Source organism: Petaurus breviceps, unplaced genomic scaffold (genome assembly GCF_028583685.1).
Source record: "Petaurus breviceps papuanus isolate PSGF00001 unplaced genomic scaffold, PetGlider_PUasm1.0 335523, whole genome shotgun sequence".
In the NCBI taxonomy this organism is placed as follows: domain Eukaryota; kingdom Metazoa; phylum Chordata; class Mammalia; order Diprotodontia; family Petauridae; genus Petaurus; species Petaurus breviceps.
Window position 1 is genome coordinate 1 of NW_027186105.1, and position 14057 is coordinate 14057.

Below are 14057 nucleotides of genomic sequence, written 5' to 3' on the forward strand. Positions count from 1 at the left end.
GAATGAAGGATGGTGCACTGGACCTGGAGTCAGGTACATCCAAATTCAAATCTGGCTGCAGACACTTACTAGCCATGTGTCCCTGAGCAAGTCATTAAACTGCTGTCTGCCTTAGTTTCACCACCTGTACTTTCCTCCAAACTTTGTTGTGAGGATCAAATGAGATATTTTAAAAATTCTTTGCAATCCTTAAAGCACTATTTAAATGTTGGCTACAATAATTATCATTATTAATTAGTCTCCCTGCCTCAAGTCTCTCCCCAGTCCAATTCACCCTTCATTCAGCTGACAAAGTTATCTTCTATAGTCATAGGTCTGCTATGTTAACCACTCACCCTGGCTTGCTCAAGGAGCTCCAGTGTCTTCCTATCACTTCCAGGATCAAATGCAAAATCCTTGTTTAGCATTAAAATCCCTTCCCAAACTGAACCCTTTCTAACTGTACTGTCTTCTTACATTTGACACCACTCCACACACTCCATGATTATGACACAGTGACCTTGCTGCTCCATCTGGGGACTCTGGGCTTTTCCAGAGGCCATCCCCCTGTAGTAGCCACCACACTGGCATACCCAGGATGGCTGTTAGCACAGGTTCTTAGATCTACTTTACTAGGAAAGAAAACTGTTTAAGGGGTCTACAATCTTCTTTAATCACTTTCACTAGTTCAGGGGAAAAGTCAGCACCCTGAAATTCAGAGAGAATACAAACAGGGAAATAAAAACCACCACAGAGAGCTCTGAGAGCCTTAATCAAGTGTATACTAGACATACATTACTGGATTGAGAGAGCCTTTACATCCAAGCAGTCAAGGAGCTCTGAACATATGGCAACTCAGAATCTTGACCAGGCAATCACAAGATCCTTCTCATGAGAGAGCCCCCAAAGCAAAATACCAGCTCAGTACACTTACACTTCTCAGAGCAGAGGCCATTAAAACCCTCCTGACTCAGGGCCTAATTAGAAATGAGCAAAAGGTGTGAAAGCCTTCCTACAAGCAAGCGTCCCCTAAGCAAACTTCCCTTAATGGGTCCCACTTGAGTTCCATTGATGGGCAGGGAAGATCTCACATCCCGTTAACATTACACCCTGTGCTTGGGATTCTCTTCTTCCTCCTCTCTACCCTCCATCTCTGGCTTCCTTCAAGTTCGAGCTAACATTTTATCTTCTGCATGAAGCTTTTCTTGCTCCTGTTTAATCTCACTGCCTGTTCTTCCGTCCCTCGTCTCCAATTTCTTCTGTGCATTGCTTGTTTGTACAGGGCTCTTGGCAACCTGCTGCCTCTACTAAACCGTGGGGTCCTGGAGGGTAGGGGCCGTATTTTCCCTTTCTTTGTATCATTTGTACTTAACACGGCGCTTGGTTCATAATGGATGCTTAACCAGGATTGTTGATTTACTATTAAACCCACACACACACTTTTAATAGCATGGAGTCTTATGTAGGGGAGTGTACTTGTAGCTAGAAAGACCTGGATTCAAAGGCTACCTTCAACATTTACTAGCTGTATGATCCTGGGAAAGTCATTCATATTCTCCTATACTTAGTTTTCTAGGAATGGAATAATTCCTCTACTACCTTATAGTAATCCAATGACATAGGGTACATAGAGTGGTTTGCAAATCTGTAATCATTGTGTGCTTCTATTAACATCCTCCTCATCATCACTAATAGAAGACCTCGGTTGAAATGCTTGGTTTAACACCATCTGCTTATTTGCCTTTAGGCAAGTCATTTACACTTATCATTATTGTATCTGCTAATTACTTTAATCATTATATCTTAGAGGCTCTCTATTTTTCATGGTTTGACAAACAACAAATTTCTCTTCTACAAATCCAGACCTCAAAATACACATGACAACTCCCACAACATTGTCACAGACTAAACTGTTACTACAACTTCTCAGACATGACGCTGATCTATAAAGAAATTGAGAACAATGTTTTCTAATAGATAATAACCTCACCTCTGTCACTAGCTGTGACAGGTAAGGATTTACATCCTCTTACCCAGAATCAGCCCCTCCCCTTATGCCTCTTCCTAGGCCTCCGAGCCAAGCGTTCCTTCCTCCCTTCCTTTTTGTCCAGCTTGTGTTCTAACAACAATAATCACATCAACAGGATCATTCCTGGAAATGATATTTTAGAAAATTGCCCTTTGACCCTATTCATCATCTTCTTCGACATCTTTGTCCATACCAGCCTTCCCTACATGCCACTACTTTACATACACAGTTTTCCCCATGAGAATGTATGCTATTTATATCATTTAACTATTTATCAATTGGGAAATGGCTTTTAGTTTTACAAATTTGACTCTGTTCCTCACATCTCTTAAAAATGACACCTTCTCAGAGAAATTTGCTGCAGTGAATTTTTTCCCAACTAACTGTTTCCCTCTGAATTTTTGCTGCAATGGTTTTGTTTGTGTAAAAACCTTTTAATTTTATGTAATTGAAATAATCTGTTTTCTCTTGTAAAATCCTTTCTATCCCTTGTTTGGTCATGAATTCTTCCTTTAACCATGTCTCTGACAGACAATCTCTTCTCTATTCCTTTAATTTGTTTATGGTGTAATCTTTTATAATTGTCATGTATTCATTTGGAGCTTATTTTGGTATATGGTGTGAGGTGTTGGTCCACACCTAATTTCTGCCAAAGTAATTGCCAGTTTTCCTAGCAGTTTTTGTAAAATAGTGAGTTCTCACCCCAGCAGTTGAGGATTTGGTATTTATGAAACATAGGGCTACTGGTTTCATTTTCTTCCATTTGTCGTATAACTAATTTCTTCCATTGATGGATTTCTCAATTTTTAAAACCAGTACCAAATCATCTTTTTGTGTGTGTGGTGACCTAGGCACCTTATTTATTTCTGATATCCTTTAATGAGTCTTCTCAAAGATACATGATAAATAATAAGATGTATTCTAAGCTGTGATATTCCTATTGATGATTTCCTTGACTTATTCTCTCTTTTTGTTTATATATATATATATATATATATATATATATTATTTGCCCCCAATTACATGTTGAAACAATTTTTAACATTTAAAAATTTTTTAGTTCTAAATTCTATCCCTCTCTCCATTTTCTCCCCTCTTCCTGAGACAGTATGCAATCAGATAAATATAGGTTACATATATGTAATCATGTAAAATATCTCTATATTAGTCATTTTGTTCAAGAAGAACAAAAAAAAAAGAAAAAGAATGAAAAGAAAGTAGAAACAGTATACTTCAGTTTGTATTCAAATAATATCAGTTTTTTTTTCTCTAGAGGTGGATTATATGTGTCATCATCTGTCCTTTGGGATTGTCTTGGATCATTGTATTGCTGAAAATACCTAAGATATTCACAGTTCTTCATTGTACAATATTGTTATTACAGTGTGCAATGCTCTCCTGGTTTGCTTACTTCACCTTGCATCAGTTCATCTAAGTCTTTCCAGGTTTTTCTGAAATCATCCTGTTTGTCATTTCTTATAGCACAATAATATTTCATCACAATCTGATACCACAGCTTGTTTAACCGTTTCCCAATTGATGGATATCTACTCAGTTTTCAATTCTTAGCCATTACAAAAAGAGCTGCTATAAATATTTTTGTACAAATAGGTCTTTCCCTCCCTCCCATGCCTCTTTTGGATATTTTTGGGATATAGACCTGGCAGTGGTATTGCTGTATCAAAGGGTATGCAGTTTTATAGCCTTTTGGACATAGTTCCAAATTGCTTTCCAGGATGACAGGATCAGTTCACAGCTCCACAACAATGCATTAGTATCCCAGTTTTCCTGCATCCCCACCAACATTCATCATTCTCCTTTTTTTCTGTCATATTAGGCAATCTGATAGTGTGAGATGGTGCCTCAGAGCTGTTTTAATTTGCATTCCTCTAATAAATAGTGATTTAGAGCATTTTTATATGACTATAGATAGCTTTGATTTCTTTTTTTGAAAACTACCTGTTCATATACTTTGATCATTTATCAATTGGGGCATGACTTGTATTTTTATAAATTAGACCCAGTTCTTTATATATTTGAGAAATGAGGCCTTTATCAGAGATACTGAGTGAAATTTTTCTTTTCCAATTGTCTGCTTTCTTTTTAATTTTGTTTTTTTTATTAATTTGTTTGTTTACTTTTAGTTTACAAGATTCAATTCCACAATTCCTTGAGTTTCAAATTTTGTCTCCCTCCCTCCCCTCCCTCCCCATGGAGGCATACAGTCAAGTATAGGATCTGCAAATACTTTCACATTAGACGTTAGTCAAGTTATATAGACGGATTGTATCAGATGGAAGGAAAAATATTAAAGAAGAAATAAAACCAAACAAGAAAAAGATCAGGTAGTTTGCTTCAATTTGGATTCAAACTCAATTCTTTCTAGTTCTTTCTCTGGATGTAGACCTCTCTCCATCATGAGTCTTTTGGGATTGACTTATATCACTGCATTGCTGAGAAGAGTCCAGTTTATCAAAGTTGGTCATCACACATACATTGTGTCTGTAATTGTGTATGAGTTTCTCTTGGTTCTACTCTACTCACTCAGCATCAGTTCATATAAGCCTCTCCAGGTAAATATGAAGTCCATCTGCTCCTCATTTCTTATAGCACGATAGCATTCCATTACATGCATATACCACAACTTGTTCAGTCATTCCCCAATTGATGGGCACCCCCTTAATTTCCAATTATTTGCCACCACAAAAAGAGCTGCTATAAATATTTTTGTACATATGGGTCTTCCTCCCACTTCTATGATCTCTCTGGGGTATAACCCTAGAAGTGGAAAAGCTGGGTTAAAGGGTATGAAGTTATTTATAGCCTTTTAGGCACAATTCCAGATTGCTCTCCAGAAAGATTGGAATAGTTCACAAACCCACCAGCAATGCATTAGTGTTCCAATTTGCCCACATCCTCTCCAGCATTTGTCATTTTCTTGTTTTGTCATCTTAGCCAATCTGACCGGTGAGATGTGGTACCTCAGAGTTGTTTTGATTTTCATTTCTCTAATCAATAGTGATTTAGAGCATTTCTTCATATGCTTTTAGATATCTTTAATTTCTTTCTCTGAAAACAGCATGTTCATATCCTTTGACCATTTATCAATTCGGGAATGACTTGTATTCTTATAGATTGACTTAATTCTCTGTATATTTTAGAAATGAATCCTTTATCAGAGACATAGGTTGTAAAAATTCTTTCCCAATTTCCCATCTCCCTCTTAATATTGGTTACATTGGCTTTGTTTGTACAGAAGCTTTTCAATTTAATGTAATCAAAATTGTCCATTTTGCATTTTATAATGCTCTCTAATTCTTGTTTGGTCATAAAGTCTTTCCCTCTCCACAAATCTGACAGGTAAACTATTCCTTGCTTTCCAAGATTGCTTACAGTATCAACCTTTATACCTAGATCATGCACCCATTTAGACTTGATTTTGGTATATGATATTAGATAATGGTCTATGCCCAAGTTCTGCCATACTATATTCCAGTTTTCCCAGCAATTTTTGTCAAATAGTGAGTTCTTATCTCCAAAACTGGGGTCTTTGGGTTTATCAAACAATAGATTACTATAGTCATTGACTGCTGAATCTCGTGTGCCTAATCTATTCCATCAATCCACTACTCTATTCCTCAGCCAGTACCAAGTAGTTTTGATGACTGTTGCTTTATAATACAGATTAAAATCTGGTATAGCTAGTTCACCTTCCCTAGCATTTCTTTTCATTAATTCCCTTGATATTCTGGACCGTTTGTTCTTCCGAATGAATTTTGTTCCTATTTTTTCTAGCTCTATAAAGTAGCTTTTTGGTAAATTGATTGGTACGGCACTAAATATATAATTTAATTTAGGTAAAATTGTCATTTTTATTATATTAGCTCGACCCAGCCATGAGCAGTTGATATTTTTCCAATTAGTTAGATCAGACTTTATTTGTGTGAAAAGTGTTTTGTAGTTGTGATCATATAGGTCCTGGGTTTGTTTTGGCAGGTAGATTCCCAAATATTTTATAATGTCTACAGTAACTTTAAATGGGATTTCTCTTTCTATCTCCTGCTTTTGAATTTCATTGGAAATATACAGGAATTCTGAGGATTTATGTGGGTTTATTTTATATCCTGCAACTTTGCCAAATTTATTTATTATCTCAAGTAGTTTTTTTCTTGATTCTCTAGGATTCTCTAAGTATATCATCATATCATCTGCAAAGAGTGATAGCTTGGGTTCTTCTTTGCCTAATTTGATTCCTTTGATTTCTTTCTCTTCTCTAATGGCTACTGCTAACATTTCTAGTACCAGATTGAATAAGAGATGGTGGACACCCTTGTTTCACCCCTGATCTTATTGGAAATGCTTCTAGCTTAACCCCATTACATATAATACTTGCTGATGGTTTTAAATAGATACTACCTATTATTTTAGGGAAGGCTTCATTTATTCCTATACATTCTAGTGTTTTTAATAGGAATGGATGTTGTTTTTTGTCAAAAGCCTTTTCTGCATCTAATGAGATAATCATGTGGTTTCTGCTAGTTTTATTGTTGATATGATCAATTATACTGATGGTTTTCCTAATAGTAAACCATCCTTGCACACCCGGAATAAATCCTACCTGATGAAAGTGTATTATTCTTGAGATTCTTTCAGCTAATATTTTATTTAAAATTTTTGCCTCTATATTCATGAGGGAAATTGGTCTATAATTTTCTTTCTCTGTTTTATCTCTTCCTGATTTAGGTATCAGTACCATATTTGTGTCATAAAAAGAATTTGGTAGGACTTCTTCTTCACTAATTTTCCCAAATAGTTGGTAGAGTATTGGAATCAATTGTTCTTTAAATGTATGATAGAATTCACTAGTAAATCCATCTGGCCCTGGAGAGTCTTTCCTAGGAGTTCACTGATGACTTGTTTGATTTCTTTTTCTGAGATGGGGTTATTTAAGTATTCCTCTTCAGTTAATCTGGGCAACTTATATTTTTGTAACTATTCATCCATTTCACTAAGATTGTTAAATTTATGTGCATACAATTGGGAAAAATAATTCCTAATTATTGTTTTGATTTCCTCTTCATTGGAGGCAGATTCACCGCTTTCATTTTTGATACTCATAATTTGGTTTTCTTCTTTTTTTCTCATATTGACTAGGGGTCTATCAATTTTATTGCTTTTTTTCATAAAACCAGCTCTTAGTTTTATTTATTAATTCAATAGTTTTCTTGATTTCAATTTTATTAATCTCTCCTTTGGTTTTCAATGTTTCTAATTTAGTATTTAATTGGGGAATTTCAATTTGTTCTTTTTCTAGGTTTTTCAATTGCATGCCCAATTCACTGGCCTCCCTTTTCTCTAATTTAATCATGTATGCACTGAGGGATATAAAACTTCCCCTAAGAACTGCCTTTAATGCATCCCACAAATTTTGGTATGTTGTCTCATTATTATCATTCTCTTGAATGAAATTACTGATTGTTCCTATAATTTCTTGTTTGACTCACTCATTCTTCAGTATTAAATTGTTTAATTTCCAATTAGTTTTTGTATGACTATAGATAGCTTTGATTTCTTTTTTCTGAAAACTACCTGTTCATATACTTTGATCATTTATCAATTGGGGCATCACTCGTATTTTAATAAATTTGACTCAGTTCTCTATATATTTGAGAAATGAGGACTTTATCAGATACTGATTGAAAAATTTCTTTTCCAGTTGTCTGCTTTGTTTTTAATTTTGGTTGCATTTGTTTTGTTTATGCAAAACCTTTTTTAATTTTATAGAATAAAAATAATCTATTTTACATTTTGTAATGCTCTCTATATTGTCTTTGGGACTAAATTCTTCCCTTATCTATCTGACAAATAAAATATTCCATGTTCCTATTTATGTACCCATTTTAACTTTATCTTGATACATGGTACGAGATGTTGGTCTGTCCCTAGTTTCTACCATACTGTTTTCCAGTTTTCCCAGAACTTTTTGTCAAATAATAAATTTTTGTTCCAAAAGCATGGATCTTTGTGTTTATCACAGATGAGATTACTATGGTCATTTACTTTAACATAATTTGCACCTAATCTATTCCACCGATTCACCACTTTATTCCTTAGCCAGAATCAGATTGTTTTGATAATTATTGCTTTATGATACAGTTTAAGATCTGAGTACCAAATCATCTTGATGATTATAACTTTGTAATAAAGTCTGAGATCTGGAATGACTAGACCTCCTCACTTCCCACTCCACCCACCCTGTCCCCTTAAAGCCCTAGGTAATTAGAATACCTCCTGCTGTTCCTCTGGCCTCTAGGAGCCAATGGAAACTCCTTTTTTTAAGCATTTAAAACCCTTCACAACTGGGCTTCGTGTCCTCCTTGCCACCTTACTCCCCACCATGCCCTCCATAGCCTTCTGTTTTGTTTTGAATGATCAAAGATGACTTTATGAAGTTTGTTGTTGTTGTCTCTGTGTGTGTGACTTCACTCTAAATATACAGAATGAAAAACTGGTGCCAGGTCATCTCTGAGGCACCAGCCAGATTTTGCTTACACGGTCCTAAAATGGAAAAGGCAACCTCAGAGGTGCACAATGCATCATAAAATGACATTTGTTCTGGGTGGTTGGGGAAAGAGGGTTGGGCAGGATGGAATATTAAATACCATTGTGATAGACATGTAAGATTGCTATCTAATGTATTATCATGTATATGTATTTTGATGATTTAGAAAAAGAAAACTTCTACTTATGCCAAGTCAAATGAGCTTGATATACTTAAGAAAAAGTGTTTTGTTTTTGTTTTGAGAGAGAGAAAGGTGACTTGAAGTCTTTAATTGTACTATTGTGCACTAATTTTGGAAGTAACTTAAAATGAAATTAAATGCCACACACAATCCAACTCAGGAAACTCAACTTAGACTGAGTTAATAAGAGACTATATGTCTTACCTTGCCATAAAATCTGTTAATGAAAAGTATGGGCTAATTCCTTTCAGAAACAAATTTTTTACCCCTCCCCCCCCAAAAAAAATGTTGGTTTGGAAAAGGGTTGATTTCTTTTTTTCATTTCCTTGTTTACAATAGTGTCGATTTAGATAGGTCCCATCAATTATAGCTTCTGTTTATGTTCATGGTAAATTATATCTTGACCTCATTTGTTTTTTCCCCCCAGGTACATTTGCTGCTAGATTCTCTGGGCAAAACTTTGTGCCATGGAATTGGTGCTAGATGGGATGAAGGAGCACCTCCAGGAAAGCCAGCTTCCTGCCTGCGGCACAGCCTCCGCTGTCCTGCCGTGTACCTTCTGCTGCTGAGACTCCAACTCTTAGAAGGTTTCTGCAGAGAAGCACCCCCGACTTGGGATGGCCCCCAGTGAGAGCAACCATCTGTTCTACTGCGTGTTTGCTGAAAATTATAACAATGAAGACTTCTTGATGTGCATCTTACCCACTGCTTTCCCATTAAGGGACTGCTGCTGAGACATGCTCTCCATCATGGCAAAGGGCTGGGCTTGGAGAGCAGAGGGAGACATAGCTATTCTCATACCCAGCTTTCAAAGGAATTGGTTTTACTTGCCTGTATTTATTTGTTTCAAGAAATTTTATCTTCTTTTCTTTTTTCTAATGGAATGTAGTGTGGGAGAAAGAAAATAAAACTTCTGTTGACTTTTTAGAAATAGGGAAGTGAGGTGGTTCCTAAAGATGTGAAATGTATGCATCTTCAGAGGGAATGACTGTAATCTTAGCCCTACTTCACCCTTTCACTGTTACAAGAGACCTCTCATAAAGTAGGAGTAACCAATAAATGTAATGTGAACACAAAACATCAATAAAACCTTAAAAATGAATTGACCAAAGAGACACTGAAGAAATCTGAAAGAAAATAGAGAGAATTGTCTATTTCCATCCCCCAAGAGCTGCACAATTCTCTCCCTGTCTCTCTTTGCCTCACTATCTCTGTCTCTGTCTCCTGTGTCTCTGTCTTTCTTTATCTCTGTCTGTCTCTGCCTCATTATCTCTGTCTCTGTCTCTCTCTCTGTCTCTGTCTCTCTCTGTCTCCTGTGTCTCTGTCTCTGTCTGTCTGTCTTACTGTCTCTCTGTTTGCAATGGGGTATTTGGAACATGCCCAGATAGCCTAGCGTAGACGCATCCTGTGTCTTCTTCTGTGTGGGATAGAGGAGCTGCTTTTAATTGGCTCTATGTCTAGGTTCATATCGTGTATTTCAAAACTGCCAGAATTGGACAGTTTCTCTCTCCTCTTGCATCTAAACGGTGAAGATTCCAGTTCACTCCCAGAGAAGGTTCCATGAACTGACCCATTAGGGGAGGGGGATACTTCTCCCCCCACAGCTCCTCCCCCTTTTCCTTTCTCTTGTAGCCCTGAGAAAGGGAACTGTGGTCTCTGGTCTCTTTGTCCTTCTCACTTTCAGGTGCTGGAAGTACTGCCCATGAGACCTAGGAGTTTGAATCCTAGGAGTCTGGTAGGCAGGATTTCAAGCCAGATGTTGCAGCTCATCAGACTGTCAGGGAAGGTCAAAGAAGTTGGGGTGCCCAAGGTCAAGAAGAGCCAAAGGTCAGGGCTTGGACTTGAACTTGGGACTAGGTTCCATAAGAATTGAACTAAGCTGGGAACCTAATCTCCCTTCCCTTCCCTTCCCAGAGACTGAGGTGGTATGGTGTGGGCAAGGATTCACTCCCATGAGTAGGGGAAGTAAGTGTGTATATTCGTGCTTCTGCTTTGGTTTGTAAATGTTAATGTGACTATTAGTGACTTCAATGGAAGGAGCATCACTGATGGGAGCTGGAGTCATTTGCTGAGAGCCTAGATCTCCCTAATCACCCCCAGACCAGGGGTCAGCAGCTAGCCTTCAGGTGGTGGGGCCAAAGTGGTCACTGTTATATGCAGACTTTAAAAAGTTCATATTTGGAATATCAGGAGGAAATATCAGGAATGCTGACATTTTCACATAGAAAATATATGTTGAGGGTCTTGCTCCTGAAATGGAATCTAATGCTTTGGGGAAGAAAATGGATATTTAACAAAATAGAGGACTTTAAAACACTGCTAATTAAAAGACCAGAACTGAATTTTAAAAATTGATCTCCAAATACAAGACTCAAGGGAAACACAAAAGGATATAAAGGAAACAAGAAGGAGAAAAAAAGAATCAATAGTTTATATTTCCCTATGGCAAGAGAATATTTGTAACCTTGAAGAACTTTATTACCAAAAGGCCAATTAGAAGGGACTATAGAGAGACAGAGCATGTGGACACAAGGTGACTTTGATGGGATGATTCGCCCACAACAAAACTAAGGAGGGAGGAAGAAGACTGCACAGGAAGAAGGGGGGGGAGAGATAGAATGAGCTAAATTATGTCACATAAAAGAGGCAGGAAAGAGCTGCTGTAATGGAGGAGAAGATGGGGAGGGGTGGTGGAAAACTTTACTCTCATCAGAATTGGCTCAAAGAGGGAATAAAATACACACTCAATTGCATACAGAAATCTGCTTTACCTTATAAGGAAGTAAAAAGGGAGGGAATAATAGAAGAGGGAGGGCAGATGGGGGAGGTGGTGACCAGAAGTACAACCTTTGGAATGAGGGAGAGGTGGCAGAAAGCTTCTTGTACAAAATAGCTAATAGGGAAATGGCTTACATGACTGTACATGTATGACCTATGGCAGATTACTTACTGTTTTGGGGAGGGAGACAGGGAGACAGGGACAGAAGGAGGGGTAGAATTTGGAATTCAATATAAAAATAAGAAATGTTAAAATTGTTTTAACATATAATTGGAGGAAAAAACCATATTACTTATTAAAGAAAATATGTGTTCCTCATGCAGCACATGCCTCTAAAGTCTTCCTATTCCCATGACCTGTGGCAAGTCACTTAAATTCCCTGAAAATGAATTGCATTTTGTTGTAGTTGTTCAGTCATTTTTAGTCATGTCCAATTCTCTGTGACCACATTGGGGGTTTTCTTGGTAAAGATACTGAAGTGTTGCCATTTCCTTCTTGAGCTCATTTTACAGAGAAGGAAACTGAGGCAGACAGGGTGCAGTGACTTGCCCGGGTTCACACAGCTAGCAAGATGAGTCTTCCTGAATCCAGGTAGGTGTGGCACTCCATCCCCTTGGCTATCTGGATGCCCTCAGTTCTCTAGGCCATAGATTGGGAAATTGAAGAGACCTTGGAAGTCACTGAGACCAGGCTCATTTTATTGATGCTAAGCCTGAAGCCCAGAGAGCAGATCCCAGCATCACAGAGGGAGGCCATATTTGAACCCAAATTTCCAGGACTTGAAGTCCTGTGTCCTGTCCCCAGCCAGGCTGCCCCTCGCCAGATGGAAAAAGAGGGATGAGAAGGTGTCTGAGGTCTCTCCAACCTATGAGCCCATGAGCCTGTGACCAAGGACCCAAAGGCTCACTGAAGAAACCCAAGTCTGTGTGCTACCTCTCCTTTCAATGACTAAAGAGGAAAATAAACTGCACACATAAAATAAAATATAAAGGCACACAGCCCTTCTCCACGGCCACACAGCTGGTCAGTGGCAGAATCAGGGCTCCTGCTTCCTAAGGACCTGAAAGACTGGAGATCTAGAGACAGTGAGAACACAAAGAAACCAAGGCAAAAAGCGTTTTCCAACCAAAGCACTCAGACATATCCCTCTGCCTCAAGCCAACTCCCCAGTTCTGCCTAATTCAGGAAATGTCACAAACCTCATAAGGCAATCTTCATCTTGGCACACCCTGGGTCATCAAAAGTCTGGGGACTAATTAAAAATGTAGACTGATTTTCTCTTAGACACAAGATGCTGTAATTAACCCACTGGGAGGCACCTGCAATGTTGGCTAAGGCATCACATACCTACCTGAGAGAGCTGTTTGGCATTGGCACAGTTGATGCCCCCGATGAAGACCATGTTTGGCATGATGGGTTTAGGGTAATCCATCACAAAGTCCGACCTCACAAGCCACACAGACCCATGGCTCAGAACATCCACTATACTCATGTCTCTCTGAAGGAGTTCTGAAGCCAGGATTTCATAGGGTTTTATGTACACACGACACACCATGTTCTGGGGCAAAGGGTACAGAATGTTCTTTATGCGCTGTAGGAATGTCATCCGATCTGTGTTTTCTGTAAACAATCTGGGAATATAGGAAGGTGGGTTGGGGCACTGAGTGCTCTCAGCATCTAAACCACAGGGGACACCTCGCAAGAAATAAACGGCTGGAATGGACAGATACTGTGCCACGAGGGCTCCACAGGGCACTACAGAATCTGTTAGAACAGCATCATAGTGGGCATCTTCCAGGGTCTTCATCAGGTCCTTGTTAGAGAACAAGTCTGTACAAAAGCTTAAATACATGTCATTTATCTCCTTAAAAAGTACAACAATGTCAAAAAATCTCTTCAGAAAAGGTTTTGGGTGAAACGACCATTGGAAATGAGATCCAGTTAATTCATTAAAACGGTCCCTGCTGAAAGTGATTGGAAAGGTCCTGAGAGTGTAGTGCTGTCCTTCCCTGATGTGCAAGGACAGCTCTGGTGCCAGGACAACACTTTCATGGCCTCTCAGGCTGAGCTCCTGGACCACTTCCCTCATGCTGAGCCAGTGGCTGCCGTCCATGGGGATCACCAGCAGCTTCCCCCCTTTGACAAAGCCCAGGCAGGCAGCACAGAGAGCCAGCCCCACCAGAGCCCAGGGCCAAGGTCGGAGCCCTGTGGCCATCACTGCAAAGCCCAGGATACCTGAGAATACAGCAGGGTCTGTAAACTCTGCTCTGTTTCCAGTCTTGACAGTTGTGTGCCTTCTCTTTGTTTGGTCAGGGAAGCAGTAAATTTTATGAGGCAAAGGGTACGTTGAAGAGAGATTGAACTTTTGGTTGGTTCGTCACTTACATGACTGACTTTCTTAGATTAATCATTAAAATTAATGTCAATATCTCTCTCTCCCTCTCCATTGATCTCTCCTCCACTGAACCAAAAGATTTCATTTGCTCATCCATCTGGTAGTCAACACATTACTGGTGAGGATCAATGG

General features: G+C 38.6%; 1 pseudogene; it reads right to left on the reverse strand.

Moving 5' to 3' along the window:
- Positions 1-6: 6 nt before the first annotated feature.
- On the reverse strand, positions 7-14051 carry LOC138167928 (UDP-glucuronosyltransferase 1A3 pseudogene; annotated as a pseudogene).
- Between the last annotated feature and the right edge of the window lie 6 nt (positions 14052-14057).